Source organism: Rosa chinensis, chromosome 6, assembly GCF_002994745.2.
Source record: "Rosa chinensis cultivar Old Blush chromosome 6, RchiOBHm-V2, whole genome shotgun sequence".
NCBI classification, from domain to species: domain Eukaryota; kingdom Viridiplantae; phylum Streptophyta; class Magnoliopsida; order Rosales; family Rosaceae; genus Rosa; species Rosa chinensis.
Genome location: NC_037093.1, coordinates 37,216,508 through 37,237,246, shown reverse-complemented (window position 1 = coordinate 37,237,246; position 20,739 = coordinate 37,216,508). Strand labels below are relative to the sequence as shown.

Here is a 20,739-nt window from a genome sequence, read left to right as displayed (position 1 = left end):
CTAACCTTAATTTTACTACTCCTATTCCTCGAATGATTCTCAAAGGTAAAGATCAAATTTCTATTGCCTCGAATCCAGTTGAAGTCAAGCTTGATGATCCACTTACCCATGCATATGTTGCTGAAAATATTCAAATCTGTCTTGATGGGAAAATTTTTGGTGCACCTGTATCTCTTCATCATATTCTTCAAAGACTCAAGTCAAGTTGGGCAAAGCTAAGCGGAGGCTTCAAACTGCATATTGCTGGCTTCAAGTGGTTCAAAATTACATTTTCTAAGAAAGAAGATCTCATGCATGTGTTGGAAAATAGACTGTGGTATGTTCAAGGTCAGACTTTTGCTATTAGAAGATAGGCTTCTAGTTTTCATTCTACTCATACAAGACTTGATTATCTGATTGTATGGATTATATTACCTTTCTTACCTTTCATCTCTGCAATAATCCATGCATCACTAACATGGCTAATCATATTGGGCAATGTGATCAAATTGATAAAGCTACCCTAGATTGTTACAAGTACATCTTTGCTCGAGTCTATGTGAAAATATCCTTGAAAAAAGCTTGGGCTAGAATGTTGCATGTTTTTGCTGACCCAACTAATGATGTGTCCACCCATATTCACTTGCACACTATGAAACATACATGATATTTTTACTTGACATTCAAACTTGGTTCATATTGTCAAGGTGGTTTACCATGAGTTTATGACACTATGTATATCTAGAAGTGTTGACACTATTATCAAGATTAGAAGAGACACCACTAAGATCAAGATCAGGGCGTTCCTCTAGAATCAATTTATCAAGGGAATCATTATCTAAGAGGAAATAAGGGTTTTGACTTCTTGAAATTCAGAATTTTTCTATTCTTTCCAACCCAACAGGAGAGGCGATCGGTCCCTACTTACTGTGCGATCAACATTTGAGCCATTGTGATATCTTGGTTCTTCTGGTCCTCTGATGATCGATCGTTTGTATTTATGCAATCGATCATTTGTCTAATGTGGTCTTTAGAACCTTATGAGTCGGAGGATGAAAGCACTTAAATATAGCCTAACCCACAGTCCCAAGACCAGAACTTGGCTTTAATACCAAGTCAATTATTATGAAAATATAATTTGATAGAATAAAATTCTGATTTGTATTCTTCTCAAAAGAATGACAAATATATATATATATATATATATATATATAGATGGGCTAAATATTATTTAGTATCCTGTGGTTTGGGTCCAAAATCAATTCGGTCCCTAGACTTTCAATTTCATCAAAAACACCCTAAGACTATCATTTCTCATCCAATAAATCCCTCTGTCATGATTCAGTCAAATAGAGCCGTTAAGTAGCTGATGTGGCATGCTAACTTGGCACTGGTGGGGCCCACATGGTAGGCAAAGTCCTAAAATAAAATTTCAGAAAAAGTACTAAAATTGATTCTCTCTCTCTCTCTGTGAATTCATTTCACTTTGGTGATCGAACTATTTTTCGTTCAACACTTTAGTCACTCAACTATATCACCATACATCACTTTGGTCTCTCCGTCTATTTTCTCTGTTTAAATGTGGCAATTGAACCTCACGCGCCTAATAAGAGGGAATATATTCGTCAACCCATTTCAAAAAAAGTCTTGAAGGGTTCGAGCTCTCTCTATATCAGATTTCAAGACAAACTCTGTTTTCCACAATTGATTCGTCTCATTGTGGAAACAATTTCAAAACTTGAATCAAATATAAGAGATACATGTTCCTAATCCTCTGCTACATGTGATTCTATCATTGAATATTAATGTCCAAAACCTTGGAGCTGCTCATAGCTTTAGGAATAGTGATATACAAAACCCCATCTATAACCTCAACCTTAATCTTCTTGAACTGAACCTTCTCAAGCAATTCTACTATTTTACCTTCCATAATTCTTAGCTAACCATTCTTCACCTTCTTCTTCCTTGATTCATGTACCATCTTTCTTCTTAGCGGCCTTCTCACCTTGACGACCAGCATTTTCTCCTCCACCCAAACCTTGACATCCTCTTTGGTCATTCCGAGCATGTCGAACCTCTCCCACAGTGTCCTTCCCCTGTTGTAGCTGCTAATCTCCGTTGGCAACGGCGGAGCCCACCCCGGCTGATTGACCTGACTAGACAAACGGGTCATCCATCATCCTCTCCATGGTCTCTAGGACATCATCTAGATCCGCTGAACTATCCTTGCAGTTGGAAACCCGTTCCATAGTCCTGCAAAATTGAAACTCGAAAGATTAATCATTCGTCCAATAAGTTAGTAACTTTTGAGGTGGGAAGTTGGGTTTGGTGAGGGATTGAGTAACTACGGGAGGGGTAGGGGTGACTCTTCTTGGGTTGGCTTTGTTATTGTTGTTGGTGGTGGTGATGGACTCTAGGTGGCTCTCTGCAAGTGGTCAAGATTGTCTCTTGCTTCGTTTGTCATGGCCTTCAAGCTAAAACGTCCACCATTAATTAGAGTTAATAGAGAAATCACATTCAAATGGTAAAACTAGACGGAGAGACCAAATTAATATACAGTGAGTGACATAGTTGAATAATCAAAGTGAAGTTTTAAGAAGTAGAGTGACCAAAGTTAGGTGGTTGACCGAAGTCTTTTAAATACATTTGAACAGAGAGGCAAATTTCCTTGCAGATTCTTCAGTGTCATTCACTACATTTAGCAAGTTGGACAAGAATGCTTCCTACCGGGACCGGGATGGCGACCACGATAGGGACCGAGACGGGGATCGGGACCGATACTCCCGAAGTGATTGAGATCGCGACTGAGAGAGAGACCGGGAGCGTGAATTGGAGCGGCGCAACCGTGACCGTGACAACCGTGAGAGGGAGCTTAGGGATGGCGTGGAGGAGGCTGCGGAGCTATATGATACTATTGATATGAGAGTGGATCGGCATTGGACTGATAAGAAGCTGGAGGAGATGACTGAGAGGGACTGGAGGATATTCCGAGAGGACTTTAATATATCCTACAAAGGGTCTAGGATTCCTCGCCCTATGAGGAGTTGGGTTGAGTACGGAGCTGCTCAAGGCTGTGGAGAGGGCTGGTTATAAGAAGCCTTCTCCGATTCAGATGGCGGCCATTCCTCTGGGCCTGCAACAGCGTGATGTTATCGGCATTGCGGAGACAGGTTCTGGTAAGACTGCTGCCTTTGTTCTTCCTATGTTGACATATATTTCTAGGTTGCCTCCTATTAGTGAAGAGAATGAGGCTGAAGGGCCATTTGCTGTTGTTATGGCACCTACTCGTGAGCTTGCGCAGCAGAGTGAGGAAGAGACCGTGAAGTTTGCGCATTACTAGGGTATTAAAGTGGTTTCTATTGTTGGTGGGCAGTCAATTGAAGAACAGGGTTTTAAGATTAGGCAAGGATGTGAGGTTGTTATTGCTACGCCGGGGCGGTTGATTGATTGTTTGGAGAGGCGTTATGCTGTTTTGAATCAGTGCAATTATGTTGTTCTTGATGAGGCTGATAGGATGATTGAGCCGCAGGTTGTAGGTGTTTTGGATGCAATGCCTTCCAACAATTTCAAACCTGAGAATGAGGATGAAGAGCTTGATGACAAGAAGATTTACAGAACCACTTATATGTTTAGTGCCACCATGCCTCCTGCGGTGGAGCGACTTGCTCGTAAGTATTTGAGGAATCCTGTTATGGTTACAATTGGCATAGCTGGAAAGACCACTGATTTGATCACTCAGAATGTGGTCTGAAGTAAGGATGCAGAGAAGTTTGAGAGGCTAAAGAGATTGCTTGACGAACTTGGTGATAAGACTGCTATTGTGTTTGTTAACACCAAGAAAACTGCTAATTATGTAGCCAAGAGTTTGGATAAGAATGGATATCGTGTGACCACTTTGCATGGGGGGAAATCACAAGACCAGAGAGAAATTAGCCTTGAAGGTTTTAGGACCAGGAGATACAATGTCCTTGTTGCAACGGATGTTGCAGGACGTGGTATTGATATACCTGATGTGGCCCATGTAATTAATTATGATATGCCCTCAAGTATTGAAACATACACCCATCGTATTGGACGTACTGGACGTGCAGGGAACACTGGTGTAGCCACATCATTGTTGACAATTCACGACACTGATGTCTTCTATGATCTCAAGCAGATGCTCATTCAGAGTAACAGTCATGTTCCTCCTGAACTGGCAAAACATGAAGCCTTGAAGTTCAAGCCTGGTTCTATTCCTGATAGGCCACCTAGACGTAATGACACTATCTTTATGCATTGAGAAATTTGGAGTTCAACAGACTTCTTAAAGGAATGTCCAACGTACTGTTTCTTGTGATGGTGGTTTAGTGGCGCAGACATCTTAGCTTCTGCTGGAACTAAGGAAGTGAGTTTCTTTGAATAGGATTATGCTCATCTAAAATTTAATAGGGATCCTGCTACACTGAACAATTGATATTTTTACTTTCCTCTTCTTTTTTTTTGTTTCTAAATATTGTTCTTAGTCCTGCAGTTCATTTATAGTTAGTAAGATGTTCATGATGATATTAGTTTGGAATGTTTATTTGGCCTGTTCATTGGTTTTGCAAGATTTTTTTTTTTTTTGGCTCTGTGTTAGAACATGTCTATTATATCAGATATTAATGCAGAAATAGAGTATTAAAGCTACTGCTGCATACTTTTATATATTCTATCTATATTGACATACAGTGTCTTTGGGTCACCTCCATCATAGTGGTTCAGGTAACAGAGCTCTGCTTGACCACCTTGCCAGGCAGCAGTGCAGCATCAATGAAACATCTCTGAGAAAGAGTTGATTAGGACGATTGATAATGAAATGCCGTTTACTCTATGGTAGCTTAGTTGCTCTTTTTATTCTTCTTTATTTTCATATTTCTGTTTAATTACTGAGACAATTATTGATGAGAACTGTTATTTCGTTTGATTTTCATGTGATTCGGTCCCTATGTGGTCAACTGAGGAAGGGGAGATGCCAAAGTGATTTTCAGGTGAACCCGCACATGTTATTGCTTATGTCTCTGTTTTTTTTTTTTAAATTAAAATAGAGGATTAGGCGATATTAGCCCCTCTTTAGCGGTCATTGCGCAAGGCGCCTACCCTCCCTATAATAGAGAGGGGACCACTACACACGGGAACCCACCCCCCGTCCCTCTATTTTATTTTATTAGAATATTAAAAAAAAAAACAAAATACAAGACGGAAGAGGGGACATAAACCAAAACCTCTCCTAATATCAAGAAACAATACAACTGGACTGAAATTCGAACATTAAATATAACAAACTGTCCTATCTGTAAAGAAGGTAAAAACTTGAGTACTAATAAGGACCCCCAAAAGAACAACCCAAGAGCAGCAACTAACATCTACTATGCAAACCGGAAATTAGGAAGGCCTGCCAAATCACGGGAATATGCCGCAAGTGCACAAGGAGGACAAGAGTCCCACCAATGAACACCAACCTGATTTTCCCCAAAAGTAGCTAAAGAATCTGCTACCTGATTGCCTTCGCGATAGATATGAGAAACCTTCACGGACATAGATGCTAGCATTACCCGACAGTTAAACCAATTTGTAGAGTATCGCCATGGTACATCACTCTGAAGAGAAGACAGAAAATGAACCACCAAAGCCGAGTCACTTTCAATCCATAGGGAATGCCAACCTTTCTGAGATGCAATATGAATAACATGAATCACTGCCTGAAGCTCAGCCTCCAAAGCATAGGCCACCCCAAGAGCCCCCGCAAAACAACCAAGCACTCGACCCAAATGATCACGAAAAATGCCCCCGAAACCTGCTGGACCTGGAGTGCCTCTAGCTGCGCCATCAGTGTTAACCTTAACTTGCAAAATAGTGTTGATTTTCTGTTTCTGTGGGTTATGGCTAGTGAAGGAAAATGCTTCAAAGGCATGTATGAATTTACGCTTTCTTTGGAAAGATTTTCAAATTATAAAGAAGATAAATTGAATTGTGACTGATCATCACAATTCAAATTTCAAAAAGGATCTCAGATATAGGAAGCAGCTGGACAGTTATATTGGTGAAGTATTGTGTTGCTTCACAAGCACCAATCTGTTGTTTAAATTAAGCAAACGTTGTTAACTTGTTAACTTCTACTGGTGACTTCTTGGGATATTAATTACATGCTTTAATCATCATCTTTCTTATATGAAAGGTTGCCACCCTTACGAAAGGGTTATCCCAATTAATTGAAGAGGCATATACATCCCTATATAAAGGGGTGATACCTGCAGATTAAAAAGATAACTTAATTCCTATATCTTGAGATACTCTCTGCTTTATTCTTTCAGTTCCTCCAATCCATTACTTCCCTGCTTTACAAAACAAATCTGGAAACTATAAACTGCAGTTTTAGTTCCAGAAACCTTGAGCCTCTTGTAACTTTCAATTGAGTGTTTGGTTGATCTTCGTAAGTGCAAGACGTCGATCAACAATAGCAGGACTGCTAGGCTTCATTGTATCCTAAAGGCTTATTTGATCAAACCCCTTTGCACACTTGTTGTGGGGCAAATAAAGTATAGAGGAAAGCGTAAATTCATACGTGCCTTTGAAGCATTTTCCTTCACTAGCCATAACCCACAGAAACAGAAACTCAACAAATAGAAGGAGCATGCCACATAACCTCTATAATCTTTGGAGCTTTAGGGGGTCTTCCAAGAATACCAATCCGACGCAGAATGCAAAGCTCAGCAACTGAATTCCTCATAGTTCCCTTACTTAGGGAGTCAATCTCAAAAAGTTGAAGCCGAATAGAATTATGTAATGTCCTCACCGACAGCATGGAATTCTGAAAACGAATAGCGTTTCTTGCATGCCAAATAGCATAAAAACGAGCTCCAATCATACCCCACCATAAAATACTCAATTGGGAACCAAAACCATGGCGAATTGGATAAGGAAAAAAAGAATAAGTATCAACGAAAAGAGTAGTCACCTGAAACAAGTCCAATATATTCCCCCAAATGGCAGCAGCGAATGGGCAATCAAAAAAGAGAACCTGTTAAGATACCTAGATACCTAAGTGCAATAAATTCAATCAATGACATTTATGACCCACATGATATTCGTTTACAAATATAACAGCTCTGCATTTACTACAGATAGTAAATTTACAAAGCTCAAGTGGATCAGAGTTGTGCATTAGCTTTAAATGGTTCTTGTAATTTCAATTTTGAAATAGTTTTTGGCATCGTCATCAAAGAACTTCACTAAGAATACAATTTATCAGTTTGTTGGACTGTATTTAGTAGTGTGTTTTTTATCCCCTTATTTACTCCAATTGTTTTGAATATTTGAGTTTAGTGTCAATTTGGTCATGTGTTTCTGAAACCTGTATTCTGTCACCCTTTCCTTTTACAATAGCTGATATAAGATTAAGATGGTAGCAGGATATAGAAGCTGAACATATTAGAATTATAACTGGTAGGATGCCAAACTTGATTATACTATTATAGAAGAGGTTTTGTTTAGCAGATAGGATGATCAATAGAAACTTACAGATTAATTGCTAAATATGGTAGACCCAACAGCCCTAAGCAATTTCTGGACTTATAATCTTCATCCTCCATTGCAGTGAGCTCTATGTTTCCCCTCCTCTTTGCAAGATTTGCTGGCATCTGATTCTTTCACTTGTAATGAGTGATTTTCACCTTTGCAACATCTGCTTGCCTCTGATTGTTTCACCTGTAATGGGTGATTTGCATCCTTGCAAGATTTGCTATCCTCTGATTGTTTCACTTGTAATGGGTGATTTGCACCTTTTCAAGAGTTTTCTGATGTGATTGGTAAAGTCTTGGGCATGCATGCAGTCGAAGCTCTACGGTGTTTGAGCCCAATTGTAGATCTCAGTTTGGTCTGCTTAGCACATCAATTTTTAAAGCTGAGGCTTATGCCACGGGAAGACGAGTTTTATTTGGAGTCTACAGTGGCCTCAGTTGTTGTTCGTCAGAGGCGGTAACTATCGAATCTAGAAGGAGGGAGTTAGTTGATAATGATTATTATCTTCTCTTAGGGTTTAGGCACTCAGTAAGATTTCAGGCCGATATTTACAGTGGGCGAGGTTTGTTTTCGCAATTTGAAGTCAAAGATACTGTTGTGGCATGATGCCATTTTTATTATTGTTCTATGGTGCATTGGAAATGGAGATGCAGTTACATATTTTAACTTGGTTTCAGTGTCCTCTGAGGCCAAGCATTGCTTATGAGTAATTTGAATTTAATAAGAATATGAACTTGTGACCAGCGAATATCATGGTACAGTTGAGCTGGATTTGTCCTTCTAAAGGGTGGTGTAAATTAAAAACTGATTGTAGTCTTAGAAGTGTAAGTGACAGGTGTTAAGAGTTCTGATGCAGGGCTTTTTCTGCCAATCTGGGTTCTGCGTAGGGAATTGATGCTGAAGTGTGGGTTCTTTTGAGGGGCTTACAATGGTTTGGAATTCTGGTGGCAGACTTCTCAAGGTTGAGTTGGATTTCCAGTCTTGCTGTTAACTTAATCTTGAACTCTATCAATAGATCGTGCCCCTGTTTGGTTTAGTTTGTTGTTGCAAAGAGTTGATGAGCAGAAATGAACTGTTTCTCTAAAGCATGTGTGCAGGAAGAAAGTTGCAATGGCTAACAGGTTAAATACGTCTGTACTCTTTCTGTCAGTGAAGTTGATATCATGGGTGTTTCTCACTTAGGTCTGTTTACCTAGGATTCTTCAGTAAAGGGTTGAGCTTTATCAGTGAGCCTTGGTCTGTCATTATTATTCTGGCATTTCCCGTTAATGAAGTTAGAATGTCATGATTATTGGTTTTGCCCAAGGCTTCTAGAGGGGGATGGTAATCACTAATCAGTAATTGGTAAATCTTGCTGTGATGAAATGAATAAAAACTAAAATTGATTGCTGGTTTTGATTAGAACCCAACGCAGTCTTCTATTTATGTTTTTTTTTTGTCAGTTGGGAGAAATTGGTGTTCTAATTGAACCAATTTTTAACGTTACTGTATGTGATCTTTAGAAGACTTATTTTAAAGTTCAACCACATGCGTGGAACTTTTACAAGAACTACTTTATTATTCTCCTTTGTTTTTCCAATTAGCAAAAAGTCTTGTACAGGCTGCATGTTCTTCAGCTGTGGACTTGAAATATCATTTTATCGAAGGTATGAAGAGTGTCACTAGGAATCTGATCTTCTTCTTGAATATAAGTTATTTTTTAGCAGAAGGTTACCTTTGTTATCCACCACCGTGGTGCATCATCATCATATCTTTATATATGTCCACGTATTCTTGTCAGTTACTGTCTTTAGGGTCATATCTTCATCTTCAGAAGTTTGATCTGATATCAACTTGTTTGGATGTTTTTCTATTCAAAGTTTCCTAACTTCCCATAGCTCTGAAATATATTAGTATGTGCCAAGGGTAATGGATGCTGTCTGGACAGGATCTGAGTTTTCCTATTGGCGTTTATTTATTTTGAACTTTCAACTGGTTTCTATATGTTCAGATAATTTGAAGTTTCTTTTTAGGTGATTATTGGTTGATCTATGTATATGTTTGTATCCCTGTCACCGTTCTAGGAACTGAGTGTTGTCTGTCTGTAGCATTTGTCCCCCAAAACTCACCCAATCAGCCAACGAATGAAAAACTATATACAGGATAAAGTTTCATTTTGGTTGATCTGGGTGCAATTATTTTCTGATTCTCGTATTGATCTGATGGGAGTGTTTTGATAGATTGTGGTTATATATCTCATCTCTATTGCCTGCACAGTTGAAGGATGCAGAAAAGGAATGCCGAATGCCTAAGTGAAATTAGTCGAATGTTGGTGATTGTGTAGTCTTAAATAAAAAATAAAAAATAAAAACAGTTTCTTCAAGATTTTATTGGAAATTATGTACCTTGAATTAAGGTAGTTGAAAATATACGTGAATTTGGTAATGGGGTGATGAGTTTTAGTGTGTTAACTGGGGACCATAATCTTCTGTTTCTACAGAGTGGCTTGCCTGTGTTAAATATATTTTAAATAATTAACTTCAATGATGCTTTGTGAGCATTTGCGGCAATTTTGACGTCTTCGTGCTCATTCTCTAGCCGTATCGCGCAATCAAATTTTTCAGAAAATGTTTAATCATTTAATTAAAAACCTATTTTTTCGGATTACATTTATTTACATATTTTCATTGACTATATAATTTATATAGACATGGTTAAGAGGATCTGGATTGTGCCATTCGCAGGACTGTTTCAAACAAGGATCTGCCTATTATGCTATAGACATGATTGTGGGTAGATACTATTTCTGGGTTCGACTCTATGAAGCATGGATACGGCAAAATTCTGACTATGGTGTATCGTATCTGTATCGGATACGGATACGGATACGATACGCACTGGGTGCGTATCTAAGACCCTCAAAACGTATCATTGACAATGTAGCATCGGTTGACTTTGTTGATACGTCTTGGATACGGTTTGACCTGATTTTGGATACGCACAACTCCTCTTCTATCAGTTCTCTCTTCGCGTCTCTAACTCTCTGTTCGTTGCTTATTCGCGACTTCGCAGCTCGATCAGTTGATTCAGTTCTCTCTTCGCCTCTCTGACTCTGTACGTTGCTTCTTCGCGGCGTCTTTCTCTGTGCATTGCTTCTTCACGACGGAGATGGATATGATCTGATTGGAAAGCTTGAAGGTTGAAGCGGTGTGGCCGTGTGGGTTGTTTGTTGAATGCTTGAAGCCTTGAAGGCCGTTCTGGGCTATTAATCTATTATGTCCAGATTGAAAAAATCATCTTATATCAATTATAGATTTATAGTGAGTGGGGTTGGAATCAAATGTATGTCCATTGTCCAGGTTGAAAGAATCAACTAATTATATCAATTATAGTGGGTGGGGTTGAGTGGGGTTGGAATCAATTACGGGTTGCCAGCAATTATCCTTATATGTCCAAATTGACACCTATGGCAGATCGGCAGCAAGCCAGCAACCATCTATTTTTATTTTAAATTGTTATATAAATTGGTTATTGTTAAATATATTTATTAACACCATGTATAATTATATATATATATATATATTATATATTATTTTAAAAAACGTATCGTACCCTATTATTTTGAAAAAAAACGTATCCGCTTGTCGTATCGTATCGCACCCCGCACTCCGTATCCGTGTCAGTGCATCATAGGTTCGACTGCTTTCAGTAAGGTTAACACATGAGTTGATGTTTGCCTAAAGATCAATAAAAATGACAGATTTTTTTTACAAGAGTTTAGATGGGATTAAACTTTTTAAGCTTGTAAATTCGTATGATCCTGCAGATTGATGAAGCCAACATTTCTTGAATTATGATACTACTTTATTACATATAAAATTCAAGAAGAAAAAAAAACCTCTAGCATCACGTTGTTGAATAAAAGATGAAACCTGTACGGTGCGATTCCTAGGAAAATTACCATATTGGGTTGCAAATTACTGTAACAGCCACATTGTCCAATAGGAAATCTGAAACATGCATATTTAATTGGCATGGTTCTTAGTGGGATCATATGTTTACAAGATATCTTCACAAATGGTGTATGAAATATGGATGATTATACACTTTGGTGTATGAACTTTGAAAACTATCAGAATGGTATATCAACTTTGCATGTCAACAACACTTTGGTATATCAGACTAACACCGTTAAATTTTACCGTTAAGTTCTACAATTTAGAAGTTTTGCAAAAATTTAAAAGACATTATGCAGATGAACCAAAACCTTCCTAATTGAGAACTAGCCTTCAACATGCCACAAATTCACCTAAGACCTCTTGTCGGTTACTAACAGGGCGGAATCACTGCTGCCTTAATGATGAAGAATTATGGTAAATGCAAGATATTTTAAAAATGTTTGCAGGCCTTCTAATCATATATAAAGATTAATTTATAAGAAAGAACAAATATTTTTTGTGACAATATAATGGGCACACACCAGAATTTATTTATTTATTTAAACATAAATACATACTAAAAACCCAGAGCCTCACTCTCGTGTAAACAGCTAAATGCCGTTTAGTTACTCATAGCTGAGTTTACAAGTACTTACTTGGAAGAAAAGCACACTCCACACTGGAGCTTACAGGAAGAGAAGAGTACACTGCTATTAATTACTACGATTTTAGCTTTCTTACTCTTTGAGAAAAAATTATTTTGCTCAATTTTCTGATGCCTCTACAAACTGACACTAAGGCTTCTTATATAGGGAGCGGAACTCAAACTAGAATTCAAAACATAAAAATGTACATGACAACTCCATTATTTTCTGTTTTTCTGAGTGCTCCAAATAATTGAGGTCGATCGAGGAAAAGCAGATTCCTTTAGGTGAAATGTTTTTCACCTTCTTCTTTTTGAAAAGCAAAAGAATCTTTCAGAGAGAAAGCCAAAGTTGCTTTTGGTGCTTTTTACACCTGTTGTTTCACATGTTTTCATCTATTTCAGAATTGTGGCCTAGGACAAAAGAGTTGCTTTCCATCCTGGCTTTAGTTTCATTTTATTCCATGTCTGTATTTTCATACATCTTGTACTGGTTGTCATTTTCAATTTTTTCGATCTATTGAAAACATGCTAACATGGAGTCGATCTTTTTTCTTTTAATTAGAGATAGAAAAAGGTCACTGCTAATAAGTAATAACCTCAGAACGGTCATATGCAGTAACAATAAATTGTTCTCCTGCTGCGAGGAATGTATTTTCTGTATCTTCTTTGATGATCTTTTTGATATATTCTAGAGACATAGCCTTCATCCAGGAAATACTAGAATTTGGTTGGCCATTGTATCCAACGCATGCAGGATGAAGATACTTCCCTCGAATGATTCTCACATAATGGTATGGAGAAATATAGTCAACCTTTCTATTTTTCTTCTGAATCCATTCTGCTGGAGTAGATCTGGACTTCAACCTAAGAATGCAGTCATTTTTTTGAACATTATTTATTGTATATATTAACTATGATGGGAGGTAGTCCTTTAAGATCATCTTTGCTTTTAGTCCAAAGGTTATGGACAAACCATTTTCAACATGTCAGAGCTTGTGTTCTTGAGGATGTTCACTCTAAACATTAACCACATATCTTTTGACATAAGGTCCAGGGACAATGAAGAGGGTTGGAGGAACACATGAGTCAAAATTATGATTTCCAATAAGGTTATGAAAGTCGAACCAATCTCATTCTTTTAGTGCTAAAACATGAACCTTAGCACTCTTAAGATCTTCAAGATACTGGATTTTTTTCACTCTAGACAACACTCTGCTATGTATTTTCATGAAGTTCTTCAAACTGTGGTCTAGCATTTTCATGGAGTTCTTCAGCTAGGGCAAATAAAGCTGGGAACATGACTCCATTGTTTCTTTCCTGAAAAGCATCCAAAAGATTATCTAAATTAGCTTTCTGGTGATATGCTAATCTTTTACCAATTCTGAATGCAGGTTCTTCGAAGGTTTTTAATTCATAATTAAAAACATTTATTACTCCAAATGGAGTTGGTTTGCTTTTTGGCAAAGCAACAACCTTAAACTGTCTTGATGAGCTTTTACCGTCTGCCATTTGAGATGGGCTAGCCAATCCTTTACCCTGGGATTGATCAGTTGTGGCTAGTCCTTTTGGACCTAGCAAAAATCTCTTGAGCATTTTTTCTTTGGATTCCTTAGCATGTTCAGGTTCTTTTCCTGTTCTTCTGTTTCTAGGATTGCGACCTTCATCGCCTTCTCTTCGGGTGAACATTGTCATTTCTCTGGTTAGGGCGTCTGGAATATAATTCTTGTTTCCTGCAATTAATTCAACATTATAATCATATTGGTTAAGAAATAATTGCCAATTTGCTAATCTTCCTCTATCAGCAGCTTTATCAAGTTTAAAATTTTTAAAATTCTTTACTCTAGCACAATCGGTGCGTACAGTAAAGGGTCATCCTAGAAAAGCTTGAGAATTTAAAATTGTTTTCTTGACAGCCAAGATTTCTTTTTCTCCTGTAGGATAATTTTGTTCTGCAAGGCTGAACTTGCCACTACAAAATTTACAGATCTTTTCAATGTTACTTCTAGGCGTTTTTAACAGAACAACACCAGACCAGTAATTATCACCAGCATCAGTTTGGAGTAGGATTTCATCACTCTCTTCTAGTTGTTGTAGAGGAGGGAGATTTTTGCAGAGGGATTTTATCTGCTTCACAATTTTTTCATCATCTTCTGTGAAATTCCATTTTCTTTTGGAACTTGTTTTAGGGGATAACATTGATGTTATTCCTTAGATTTTGGGAATGAAATCCCTTCCATAGTTGATGAATCCTAAGAATCTTTCTAGACTTTTAGCATCAGGAATTCTGTCTGGAAATTTCCAGATTTTCTCAAGGATATGAGGTTGGAGTTTTATTACTCCATTTTTTATGTTTATTCCAAGGAAATCGACTTCATCTTGAATAAAAAAGACTTTCTTCTCTCTTAAGATGATTCCATGCTGAATTATCAGTTTAACAACCTCATGAAGGTGTTTTATGTGTTCTTCTCTGTTTTTGGAGAAGATGAGGATGTCATTAATATAGACGACACAAAATTCAGCAACATGTTTGAAGATGTCATCCATCTTTCTTTTGAAGATTGGAGGGGCTTGTTTTAAGCCAAAAGGCATTACTAACCATTCATAATGACCTTGTGGTGTTCCAAATGCAATGAGAGGAACACTATCTGGATGCATCATGACTTGCCAAAAACCCGACTTTGCATCGAATTTTGAAAAGACTTTAGCTCATTTGAGCTGATTGATCAAGACTCTTGCTTGAGTTATTTAATAACCGTCTTTAACGGTCTTCTTATTGACATCTCTGTAGTCAATCACCGTTCTTGCTTTTCCTCGAACATTTTCTGCATGGTTTCTCACGTAGAAAGCTGGAGCATAATGAAGGCTAGTAGATGATCGAATTATTCTCTTGTTCAGGAGATCTTCTATGTCTTTTCTGAATTCTTTTTTATCTGCCTCTTTGCATTGAGGAATAGATTTGACATGACATATAACATTCATATCATGTAGTCGTAATTCACAGACCACTGGGTCTTTTTCCCAATATTTCTGCTGGTCGACATCTATATTTTATTCAAGCATTTTCTTAATCTTGTCAGGATTTGGAATTTTCTGAGATTCAAGCTTATTTTGAAAATGTTTAAGGTTATGCTCATGGATGAAACTAGCTTTTTCATCCTCACTAATTTCTTCTTCCTCTTCTTCTTCTTCTTCAGAAGAATCTTCAATAAGCAATTCTAGCTTTTTGTTGCTTAATTTGAAGCACAGGTTCAAATCTGGGCTTATATGGCTTATGGTCACCACTATTTCGTTGCGATCTCTGATATTGAGTAGTAAAGTTTGGACTTACCACACTTTTTTCTTGGGTAAGTCTATCAGCCCAAAACAGTCGGTCTCCTTTTCTGAAGCTCATACCTTCTTCATCTTGAACACTCTCTGTTGGAGAAAGAAATCATTTCCCAAAAAGAAATCTAACCCTTAGCCTTCTGATGCCAAAGAGTGTTGATGATAAATTAATGTTCCTCCACCAATGGTGATGCGAACATCTCTAGTTTCATTTTTCATGGTTAAATGGTTTCCATCAAACTGGACACCAGTAGCTATTTTTTTATTATCTTCTTTCTAGAGTTTTTTGGAATTGCAAATCTTTTTGCAACTGTGAATCCTGATCCATTCTCTACAAATGCATGTAGATGATACTTTCTGTGATCAAGGAATTTTAATCCAATCTCTATGTAGTTGCATTATTTACTAGTAGAGATGATTTTCGATTGTTGAAGCTCATTTTCTTGAGCTTGTTCTTGTGGTATGAATGTTTTACATTCTTCCAGATTGTTTTCTAGTTCAACAGTTTCTATGTTTTCATCTACTTGTTATTCTACCTTTTCTTCTTTTAGAGATGAAAGAACAGTTTATGCCAAATCTAGAACTTCTGAATCTTTCTTTTCACAGAAATATTCTTCATATTCTTGTTCTACTAATTGGCTAATAGTTCTATTCTTGGATTTTCTTCTCACTTCAGCTATGAAGCATTCTTTGTGATAAGTCCTTTTGACTCTTCACAAAACATAGGAAGCTCATTCCTTTCATGACATAGGCAGTAGTCACAATTGAATGTACCAGGGTTAACCTGATAAGAAGACATTATTGTTTCTGTCCTACTTTCTTCCCAGTTTTTTACTTTAAGAACATTCATTTGTCTAGATTCTAAGTACTCTATTTTAGGATCTAATTTAGAATCACATGAGGATTCTTCTTCTTCAGACCAGGCAGAATAGACAGACCTACCATCGTCTTCATCATCGGAATAAGCTATTTCATAGCCTTTCATATTCGCTATTTCTACTATTGGCTCATAATTTTCAAATAGAGTTTTTGTAGATCTTTTATTTTTCTCTGGGCATTTATTGGCATAATGTCTTTCAGCTTTGCATAACCAGCATCTGCAAGCTTTCTTACCTAGTTGTTTGTTCTGATGGTTGGTTTGGTGATTTTTCTTTTTCTTGAAGAATTTTTTTCTTTGGATCTCCATCTTGTTTCCTGAAGTTGGAGCTTTTCTTAAACTTCCAATCTTTTTTGTTTTCGTTTTGAGTAATATTTTTCTTTTCTTTTCTTATGGAATTTGGATTCATAGCATCCCCATTTGCATAACCAGCATCTGCAAGCTTTCTTACCTAGTTGTTTGTTCTGATGGTTGGTTTGGTGATTTTTCTTTTTCTTGAAGAATTTTTTCTTTGGATCTCCATCTTGTTTCCTGAAGTTGGAGCTTTTCTTAAACTTCCAATCTTTTTTGTTTTCGTTTTGAGTAATATTTTTCTTTTCTTTTCTTATGGAATTTGGATTCATAGCATCTCCATTTGGTAGGCATATCCAGTATTCCATAACAAAAGTTTTCAACTCCTTTGAGCTGTTTCTTGGCCATTTTGGCTCTAAGATTCACTTTGCACTGTTCTTTCAGTAATTGCCTGATTCTGTCTGCAATTCCTCCAATTGAAAATCTTTCAATTGGTTTTTCAGCCATGCTTTCTCTCACAGCTGTTCTCCAAGGTTCAGGAAGTTTCATGTGTAACAGGTTTACTAGATTAGTGTTTTCCGGTTCACCTATTGTACAATAGTATTCTTGTAATTCATTTAGATATTCTTCAAAATATCTAATGTCATAGATTTTGAGAGCATAAATGTTTGATTTGGCCGCTTCTTTGGCCTTTTCACTTAGGTTTGAGAGATCTCCACAGAATTGATCGTATAGGGGTACTGCAAAATCATATGGTGATTTCTAGTTTTTTATTTCTTCTAACCAATCTCTTCCTCTGGAAGTTTCTTTGAAAGACAAGTAATATTTCTTGGCTCTCCAGTAAGGGTACTTTGAAAATATACTTGAAGATCTGGTGCTTCAAATTTTCTGAGGGTGAGAGCAGCAGCCATCATAAGGCTATCTACCCATTGGTCAATAGCTTTTCTTTTATCTAGAGTTTTGTCTAGATTTAGCCATATTCCATAATTTGTGATTGGTACCGTAGGCATATTGTCTTCTGGGACAAATTTTTAAGAATTTCTTTCTTCTTTTTTGCCTGTAGGGGCTTTCTGTACAGGGAGTTTTAGTTTTCCATCTTCTCTGATGATAAAAGTTTTAGAATTGGAGCTTTCTCCGTCTTCCATTTCTATATCTTGATAAGGAATGACCTAATTTCTTACATTTCCTATTTTGAAAATTTTCATTTATTTGATTAGTTGTTCCAATCGTTCAGTATTTTTGCAAGATTCTGCTTCATCATAGAGTCCATAGAGCTGTTTTGCTCTAAGCATATTTACTGGTCTATTTAGATTAGCTTCTAGTTCTTCTTCAGTGATAGGATATGTTGGTTCCTCTACAACAAATTTAGTGCCACTAGTACTTGCTTCTCTAGTACTGTTGCATCTTCTGAAATTTATGTTTATCCTGATATTCTCAGGACAGACATCACTTTTCCTGTGATCATCAAATTTTAGACTGATAATCCTAGTCTTTCTACTTTCATAAATTGTCGCTTTAGCACTTTCTTGTGGGTTCTTTGGACCAGATAATTTCCATTCGATAGGAAAAGTTACTTCATTCCAAGTAACCTTGTGAATTTGTTGTGAATGGTTCTTCTGACCAGTGAGAAATCCAGTAGTAAGACCTAGCATATTTGATATCATTGTCTTTGGTTCTACGGTGGTACTCATTAGTTTATAGTATATTTTGTATACTATTGGAAGTTCTTGCATATTTTCTTTCATTGATATGTCATCTGTCTTGACTCTTAGTCTCAGACAATGAGCAGCATCTTTCAAGCTTGTAGAGAAGTTTGGGAAACAGTTGAAATACGCCACTTGATTGCATAAAGATGCTTTAAGTGTTCCCAACAGACTGACTTGAAAATCTGTTAGTCTTTTATCTTGTAAGACACATAAGACTGAACGGTTTATGCCTTCTTGGGCAAGAAGTTTTATGTCAACTTGGACTGCTCCAATGTGTATAAATTGATAATTTTTTGCCTTTGCACTGGCAACTTCTTGAGGAATGATCATTAAAAGATATGTTTCTCCTGTTGTGGAAGGAGTGGTAAATTCTAATAATTTGAAATGATGGCTATCCATCAATTCAAACTTTCCTCTTTTATAGATTTGTTTGAAATCTAATTTTGGAATTGCGGAGTTTTCCACCCCCTGTTCTATTTCATTGTATTCAAATTCTTCTGTATTTAGGAGTTGTACTCCTTTCTTTTTTCCAAAGATGCTCATCATCTTGAAATCTCTTGCTACCAAGTGTTTTGGCTTTCCGTATTTGATACTAGTTAGATTAGTAGAGGGTTCTAGAAAAATCATATTTGGAGTAGGATTCTTTTCAGGCTTTTCTAATGGTTTAAATCCATTAGCTTTCTTGGATTTAACTGGAGGCTTTTTCTTATCCTTCAATAAATTTTTCATAGAATCCAGCATTTCTTGCTGTTCACTGATTTTATAGCCGACACTTGTTAGTCGTTCTTCTTCCTTTTTAGGAATTTCTTTGATATAATCTAGTTTGTACTCCAATTTTTCCAACTAAGAGATTATATCTGGTACTTTTTTAGATGATCTTGACATTTAGATTATTCTTTTACAAGATTCTGATATTTCTCATCATAAGATTTTAATAGAGAATTCAACTTCTTTAATATTAATTCAGACATTGTCCCCATTGGGAATTCCACTTTTGAGCTTTTTCAACAAGCTCTGATACCAGTGAAACTTCGGATCTAACCAATGCTCAAATAATCAAGCGGTTTTTGTTCCTCTTCAAGAGTATCTTTAAGATCTCTAATATTTTTCTCAACTTTGTGAATTCTTTTCTGTACTATATATAAAGATAATATCCCAGTAATCGAGAGTTTCTCTTATAAGCCTTGATCTATAATTTTTTAATTTTCTGAACTTTTCTCTTTCCTCAGCTAACTCTTTACTGGTTATTTTGCAAATAACAATTAAATCTAATCTGAAAAGGATAGAAATTATGAATAGTGATGTACTTACATGAGTATTTGCCCAAGCATAATTAGCTATAATGAGCCACGCTCATACTGCCGGCATTGGTACCAACAACCATCGAGCGTGTGACCTACGGAAACACAGCCAAACAGGCTATCACCTGAGCCCCAGCTCATCCCTAGATCACCGCTGACGAGCTGCCATGCGCCGTGCCAAGATTACCTCCCTAAAACATCAGAAGCTGGGAACTGAAGCATATCAATCCCACATCGAAAACAAGGAAGAGATCAGTCTCTCCCCTACCTATAAAAGGTCTAATCTTTTCTCCTCATTAATTACGCATTTACTACTTACCTAACGTTATTCTGTCAACATAAATACATTGACTAACTTAAGCATCGGAGAAGAGAAAACCGCCAACCGCGGTCTCTCTCTGACGCCCCATTTGACAAATAGCGGAAACAACAAGAACATCACAAGTAGAGGTTCGCCCCTCGAACCAGCGTTAACCGAGATTTAGCTATCGCTGAATCTTAGACATTAACAAGTGAAAATTAATTGCTTACCTTCGAGTGTAGATGATAGATCTATAGCTGCAATATGTCAAACAAATAAACTTAAAAATATGGGCCCATTACGCTTTGTCAGCTCTTTTTTTTTTTTTTTGGTAATGGAAATATAACAGAAAAACTAATTGCGTACACTAAAATGAAAGAGTGGAGCAAACTTGGTATATTAATGTACGTGATAGTTATGAAAGTTGATATACTAAAGTGTAGAAATGCTTAAATTGATGCATGGGTTGTGATGTTCTCCCTATGTTTACTATGTTATTTTTTGAATGAACCAAAATAAAAGTGAAAATCGATGTGGCTTCATCATACTATCTTTGTGCTAAACCTTTCCATATGTACAGTTAACTGCATGCATTTGGTTGACATTATCGGCTGGCTGTGAATAACAAGGAGAATACCATGACTTCTACAGTTGTTAAAGGTGGATGATTTGCTGCACTTCGATGTGTTTCGTTTTCCGATACATATTTTATTCTTTTTGCAAAAAGAAAATATGATTATCTCTGATTTATGTATGCATGAAAAAGAATCTATTACATTAAGATATTGGAAGCAATTAAAATTTCGTACTAGGGACGGAACTTAAGAGTATGTCATCTGCATTAAAGGTACCAAAAAA

General features: G+C 36.9%; 2 pseudogenes; one reads left to right on the top strand and one right to left on the bottom strand.

Annotated features, from left to right (window-relative positions):
- Positions 1–1,771: 1,771 nt before the first annotated feature.
- On the bottom strand, positions 1,772–2,668 carry LOC112171271 (annotated as a pseudogene).
- Positions 2,669–2,871: 203 nt separating this feature from the next.
- Positions 2,872–5,002, top strand: LOC112173677 (annotated as a pseudogene).
- The last annotated feature ends 15,737 nt before the right edge of the window (positions 5,003–20,739 follow it).